General features: G+C 42.4%; 1 pseudogene; it reads right to left on the bottom strand.

Moving 5' to 3' along the window:
* Positions 1-5,627: 5,627 nt before the first annotated feature.
* On the bottom strand, positions 5,628-6,601 carry LOC124505955 (olfactory receptor 51B6-like; annotated as a pseudogene).
* Between the last annotated feature and the right edge of the window lie 1,196 nt (positions 6,602-7,797).

Here is a 7,797-nt window from a genome sequence, read left to right as displayed (position 1 = left end):
AGCGTTGAGAAGTAGGTTTTGGGTATTATTGCTTATAAAAAAGAACTTGGGTGAGGCACCTGGGTGGCTCAGTCAGTTGAGCGTCTGACTCTTGATTTTGGCTCCGATCATGATGCCAAGGTCATGGGATCGAACCCTGATATGGGGCTCTGCACTGAGCATGGAGCCTGCTCAGTGCAGGCCTGCTTGAGATTCTCTCTCTCCCCTCTGCCCTTCTCCCCTGCTCTCTTGCTCTCTGTAAAATAATTGTTTTTAAAAATTAAAAAGAAAAAGAACTTGGGAAACTTGGAAAGTTTTTCGTTTGGGTGTCCAGTCATGTATGAATCACGAAGCAGGAATTGAGGTACCTATATTATTATGCTCCCTGAATTTGTAACTTAAACTAAGCTGAAACATCTACCCATTATGTAGCTGCCCCATTTACATGAGATTTTTGCCTGCCAAATTCCTCAAAGCTGTAATTCTTAGCTTCTTCTCTTTGCTTGAGTTTACTCATGAAATATTTAAATTCTTAATTCTATTTAACCAATAGTATTTTTATCTATCAGTTAACATGAGTTCATGTCTTCCCTGATTGTAACCATAGAGTCCTCTGTCAGACATGTTTTTCACTGCTTCTGGCTTTATCATCTTCTGCTCTCTCTGGGTAAAAAGATTCTTTACAACTAAATCTCATCTCCCTGGATCACATTGTTTGGGAAGTGATAATATGATCAATGCTCCTGAAAGACTCTCTTAGGCTTTGGTGGAATGAGTCATTTACAATTTCTTCTAGCCTGATTGTTTTCATAAAAGGTTTATATCATTGGTTTTGGTCCCTGATGAAAATAATGTAGCTAAGAACAAATTCTTGCCATTGAACATGTTGAAAAAAGTGAGCAGGATATAACTGGAAAGCCAAGAGCTTTCCCAACATCTGTAGTTTTTATTGTGTTTATTACACACCTGAAATTTACAATAATTGTAATGCTTAGTCCACTATTCTGGACATGCAGATTATGCACCAATGCGATTCCAGACCTCCCTTTGGAGAGCCATGGGAGCTGTGAGTGAGCTGGGGGCTCCCTTGGGAGCAAAGGGCCCAAGTGAAGCTTGGGTTACTTGTGAGGTGTAATTGAAAGAGGGGCAGTTTCTCCTTGGTGAAGTAAAACTTTGGGAAATGTGTGACTTCTTTCTAACTGCTGAGTAAGGACTGGGAAATGCCTTGTCTTTGTCAAGATGGCAGAATGCTTACATATGTTTAAATGCATATAGTGTGTCAGTGTCTCTATTCTGATGTACCAGGATGTCAGAAGAATTTTTTTTCATTGTAACTTCAAAAACCTCTGTCGAGGGGCCTCTGGGTGGCTCAGTCGGTTAAGTGTCTGACTTCCACTCAGGTCATGATCTCATGGTTCCTAAGTTTGAGCCCCGTGTCAGGCTCCCTGCTGACAGGTCAGAGCCTGGACCCCACTTCTGATTTTGTGTCTCCGTCTCGCTCTGCCCCTTACTCACTCATGCTCTCTCTGTCTCTCAAAAATGAATAAATGTTTAAAAAAAAATCAGGGCACCTGTATGGTTCAGTTGGTTAAGTGTCCAACTTCAGCTTGGGTCATGATCTTAGGGTTCATGAGTTCAAGCCCCGCATTGGGCTCCATGCTGACAGCTCAGAGCCTGGAGCCTGCTTTGGATTCTGTGTCTCCCTCTCTCTTTGCCCCTCCCTGCTTTCACTCTGTCTCTTTCTCTCTCTCTCTCTCACTCTCTCTCTCTCTCTAAAATAAATAAACATTAAAAAAAAAAAACCCACTGTGTGTTGAAAATGGTTTTATTCTACCTAACAGTGAAATAACTAAGACTCAGGGTTACGTGACTTTGCAAGGTGCATGTGACAGAGCTTCTCTTCCATCTGAACTGTAAGGAGCCTTGAGGGATAGCCCTTTGCCCCATTCCTAGAGGCTGTATCCTGGGTCTTTCACTATAGGGGCAGGAGGCAGTATTTGCAAAGCTTGGGAGGGGAATGGTTGGAGAGCAGAAGGCTTGTGCCTGAGAGATAAGACTCCAAGTCCAGGGAGGGGCTGAGCAATTGATTCCTGTTGTCTCATGGCTCAGATAGTACCCCCGCCTCAGACCTCTCAACCCTGCATGCATGGGGACTCCTGCCTGGGGACAGGTAAGGATGAGTCACTGATGAAGAATGATTTCCCTGAACTAGGGTCCCAGGGGAACACCCTGGTTTCCTTTGAGACCTCCCCTTGGGTTCCCTTTCTGACCCTCACCCCTGTCTCCCTGGCCCTCTCTCCTTTGTCTTCTACCTGTCTTTCACTCATTTTCTTTCCTATCTGTTCCACCGACCTTCTCTTCCTACTGGAGGCTTGTCTTTCCTCATCTTGTCCACTTGGGCTCACCTCTAAGTCACTCGATCCTAAGCATAGAGCTGGACGAGCAACATGTGTCTCTCAGGGGCCCTTGCGTCACCAGCTAGCCCTCACAAATAACTGATTGCCTGGCTCCTCCGTGGCTGGTTGACTGACCCTAAGTCCCGCTCTAACTGGCACTTACTGGTGCTTCACTGTGTGTGATTCCCAGTGCTATTGATGAGCCTGGGCCCCCCTCTCCAGCTTATAGTCGTGCCTCTCTGGCCACAGTCAGGCTTTCATATCCCCTGAGAGGCAGGCAGAGACCCTCTAAGAATGGCTAGGGACATAATCTTCATCCTGCCTTCAAGCCAGTAGGTATGACATTATATGATGTTAGATGAATGACATCTATGACACTGTTGAGAATGTTGTTTGAAGTGGAAGTGATATCTGCACCAAACCCTGATACTCAAAGGTTCTATCTAAAGATTTTTAAAAACATTACTGCATAATGTATCAGGTTGTGTTAAATTCACATGAGTGCATTTTATTGCAATGTTCAGCCTCACCAGTGCCTTAATGTACCCAGAATAGTGTGAAGACAGTAGTCCGTCACACCTAGAGCCCTGTCAGGTGACAGGGTGACGTGTGTATCTCACTATGTTTTAATGTGTGAATATTCTTTATGGGAGAACTTCTTTGGCGTAGTAAAACCATATCCATGGCTGTGTATGAAGAAGAAATTTGCTGACTGGTACCGCAGAATACTGGGTTGTTCTATCTCTATCTAAATGCATCTCTTCACGGTATTTTCTACCACATGCTTGATCTTATTCTTCCTTATTCCCCAAGGCGGGGGATGGGTGGGTGGGTAAGATAATGCTGACAACTTATTGCTGGGATGGAACCAGACTGGCATAGTTTTGTCTTTGGCATTACCCTACGCTCTAATTTCATGGTTTCCATAGCTGGCAAACACCAATGATACTCTAATAACACTGCTCTCAAGGTGCAGAACCTGTTACTCAGTGACCACCAGTCCTTCAGTTAGCTAGATACTTCCATGGACTTCTGATACATAGTAAAGACTTTATTTTCAATTGTGGCTCAGTTCCTGGCACTAATGATCTAAATGTCTATATAACTCCTTCCCAGATAAAAGAAATGTTCTGGGGCACCTGCATGGCTCAGTTGGTTAAGTGTCTGACTCTTGATTTCGGCTCAGGTCATGATCTCATGGTTTGCGAGTTCAAGCCCCACATTGGGCTCTGCGCTGATAATGCAGACCTGCTTGGGATTTTCCCTGTCTCCCTCTCTCCCTCTCTTGCTTTCCCTCCTCTGTTCACTCTTTCTCTCCTTCAAAGAATAAAAAGAAAAAAAAATATTCCTTGTCAGATGCAATCAACTATGGCTGGAATTCAAGGTTATTAAAAATACATTATTTTTGTAATTGGTTTTGAGTAGGCTGCTATGACAAGGAGGTGAAGAACCAGCCATAACTTGAGAAACCCCCTTATAGACTCCTCTTCTGTATTTTTTTTCTCTTTTTTCTCTCCTTGGGTATCCTGTAGCTCTTAGGAAAACATGGAGACCCCAATGATTGAAAATTGTTCACTAAAAATCAACATTTCATATATCTACATTCAAAAGAAAATTCATCAATGGAAAGTTAGGGAAGTTGAGAAAGGTGTCTTATGAGGTTGGCCTCAGTGTACTCAGACTATGTGCCTGGGAAGGAACGGGCAGACCTTGTACACAGGAGACTTTGATTATTCACTTTCGGGAGTCTCCTGTCACATAGTGGTGTGCAAACAGCTTAGTGGGATGCCCCAAATACAGAGACTTCTATCTCTACCTCTACATGTAAACTGTCTATATATAATGATGCAGGATTAAAAAAAAATAGAGAGACACAGGAACATCATCCACTCCTCGTTTATTATTCAGTTTAATAAAGAACATTTTATTAAGCTCCTACTCTACTCAAAGCATTGTGCTTAAAGCTAGGTTACAGTGGTTTTCATAGTCCAGTAAGGGAGGAGGAAGAAGGAGGAAATTGCATGTGTGGCAGGTGCTCCTAAATACGAAGGTATGCTCATCCATGTGCCTGATACACACACATGGCACATTACATAGCTTGTAAATTGCACCAGAGCATTTGCCAGAGTCCCACATTTGCACATTTGGCTTGCCTCCATATTACCCAAAAATCTAGAGATTCTGGGAAGTTCTTCTTTGGCGATCAAGGGCAAGGGAATGTGCAGAAGACAGTTCATTTATATTTGGCCCTGATTTCATCAGTCTTTAGGGAAATAATCTTACTCTATACAGGTTGCCTGTATAAGGCTTGTTGAACTCTGGCAAATGTATTCCTTCCTCTTCTTATATTGAATCTATAACTACCCTTCCTGCCACCATTAAGAATGAGACCTTATCTGAATCCCTCCTTACCCGATATGTGCGTGAAACATCCCTACAGCCTGCCATGAAACCCTTTTCAACAGCCCAGACCTTCTCCTACTCCTAACACATGTGTTTCCTCTTTGTCTTTCTTCCTACATAATTGCACACATATAACCTACCCTTTGTTACCTTGGTTTTGCACACGTGAGGAATACATACCAAGTACCAATCAAGTCCAGTTCTACTCTGAATTAATTTCCTCTTGAGGCTCTGATTATATATAATTTCTGACTAGCACGTTTTCCTTTCGTCGGCATCATCATAATAAAACTTCTTCCCCTAGATCAGGAATTGATTTACTTGCTGATGTGAATGCACTTCACTACGTAAAAATAGAGCATTCCTATTTTACTTGTGCAGTTGCCTTCTTGGCGTACTGTGTTCAATAGCAACCATTTGGAAATTAGCTCAGAAAGACTCTGCTTCACTGATGACAAGTTCTAGAAAAGGCAGGTGGTGCACACATGGGACACAACAGATAAAAGTTAATGGTTGCAAGGTTGTAAGGATGTCCAGTCCATATGAAAAAACAACCAAGAACGGAATCTGTGTTCAATTTGTTGGACCATGCCACTCAGAGTCCATGAACCCAGAGTCACATCAGAGCTGCTGCAAGTTGAATGAGAGTTAAGTACAAAATGAATATCAATTGAGCTATGCTAAGCACCTTGCTCTTTGTTTAGTGTTTTACATGACTTATTTCCTTTCATCCTCATGGGAGAAAAAAGGGGAGTGGCAGAAAAAAAACAGTTGTATCTGAAATACTTTTTTCTGGCATTTGTACATTTATTTTAATGTCTTCCTTAGAAATTTATGACTGTCAAATTATTATGTTTTTAATCTCTCAGTCCTTTTCCAGACAGGAGAAAGTAAATACCATGTTCTTGATGGGAACTGGAGAATACTACTGTGAATCTGCTTAGTTTTAATACTACAGATGACAGGGTTCATAAAAGAAGGGAAAGGAAGTAGATGTAGCTATTTGTGATGTGTACTAGATGGGGAACATTTCTTCCCAAATCGGTAGATGAATGTCAAACCAAAACAGTGACATAGAAGACCAAGATACAGCAGATGTGGGAGGCACATTTGTTGAGTGCCTTGGACCCCTCCTCTCCAGATGCAATACTAATGACAGTTTTGAGAATCAAAATATAGAAGCAAAAGATTATCAGGCAGTCCATTAGGACCATAGAAAATACCATCACAATAGGATATAGGCAATTGAAGGTGATGTCAGCACAGGCTAATTTGATGACATCCTGGTGGAGGCAGAATGCATGAGAGAGGAAATGGGATCTGCAATAGGAAAACCAATCGAGAGGGAATATTGGAGGCAAGATGACTGTAAATCCCTTCATGAAAACCCCCACTCCAATCTTTACCATTTGGGTGTTGGTAAGAATGGAAGTATATCTCAGTGGGTTGTGGATGGCAACAAACTGATCATAGGCCTTGGCAAGCAAAATCCCAGACTGTATGACAGAGAAAGTGTGGATGAAGCAGGCTTGGCAAAAGCAGGAGCCATGGCTGATTTCCCTATGATTTGTCCACATCGCACACAGCACTGTAGGCATTGTAACTAGGGTCATCCCGAGGTCTGTGGTTGCCAGCATGGCTAAGAAATAGTACATGGGCTCGTGGAGGTTATGGTCAACCCTGATGAGAAATAGGAGAATGCCATTGCCATGAAGTATGGCAATCTAGATGACAGATAACGGGATAGAGATCCAGCGGTGAGCCTTTTCCAGGCCCACGAAGCCGGTCAGCAGAAAGGGTGGGGCACTGGTGTTGCGTTCCATAATGGGCATTACAGTAGGTGAATCTTCTGTTTAGGAAAGACCACGTTAGGTCTTCAGACATTCTTCTTTAGCCACTTCTACTTTTTTACTTCCTGTAGCTCTTCCCTAAACTGTAGTGACTCCAGAGAAATAAAACATTCTTTCTTAGGAAAGCCTTAGAGATGGGGGGAAAAAGTAATCCGATCAACAACTGCAAATCAGTGTTTAACATATGTGCCAGGCAATGTACTAGGCAGCATGGATATAGTAGTTTATGAGATAGAACTGGTTCTTGTCCTTATAGCTTGAAGTAGATTCAGAGGTCATATGTTTTCACTCATATGTGGATCTTGAGAAACTTAACAGAAGACCATGGGGGAGGGGAAGGGGGAAAATAGCTACAAACAGAGAGGGAGGCAGGCAAACCATTAGAGACTCTTAAATACAAAGAACAAACTGAGGGTAGATAGAGGGGTGGGGGAGAGGGGAAAATGGATGATGGGCATTGAGGAGGGCACTTGTGGGGATGCGCACTGGGTGTTGTATATAAGCAAATTTGACAACAAATTATATTAAAAATAGATTCAGAGAATGAAAGAGGAATAACAGCAATATGAAAATTATAATAGAAGATTTACAGAACTCTGTGGGAGCATGGCTTACTTTATTAAATCTGGCAAGGTTTGGGCATGGTCAAAGAAAGCTTCCCAGAGCATGTAACATCTGACAGGTACATGGGAATCAGGTAAAAAGGAAGGGTATTTTCACCCTGAGGGAAAAGAAGAGGAGAAATTCCTGAGGCAAGAATGGGCTTGAAGAAATAATTTGTGCTCAATGCAGTTAGAGAACTCAAGATGGGAGTAACAAATGATTAGACTGTAGAGGTTTTATTGGTTTCAAAAAGTCATACCAAAGGGCTGCCTTGGTGGCCTTCTTGCCACAAAGTAAAGCTCAAAAACATTTAAGCATCTGTGCTTTGTAAATACTTCTATCAGTGTTGGGATAAGCTAGGACATGGGTAAATACCAGTATATCACCACGAGCATTAAGAAGAATATTCTAGAGTGAGTTCATCTCATATTTGTATGAAGCCTCTGAGACCTCCAGACTCACTTTCAGGTAATTCCTTAGCTGACATTCCAGCTCCTCCAATCTTTAGCCATGTAATTTGGGTAGACCCTTTCTACTCCCTCAGCCTGTGATCCTCCTCTGAAAAA

This window comes from Lynx rufus, unplaced genomic scaffold (assembly GCF_022079265.1).
Source record: "Lynx rufus isolate CCGP_SWC_20201006 ecotype Redwood Valley unplaced genomic scaffold, mLynRuf1.p SCAF_9, whole genome shotgun sequence".
In the NCBI taxonomy this organism is placed as follows: Eukaryota; Metazoa; Chordata; class Mammalia; order Carnivora; family Felidae; genus Lynx; species Lynx rufus.
The sequence above is the reverse complement of the archived record's forward strand: the minus strand, read 5'-3'. Positions and strand labels throughout refer to the sequence as shown.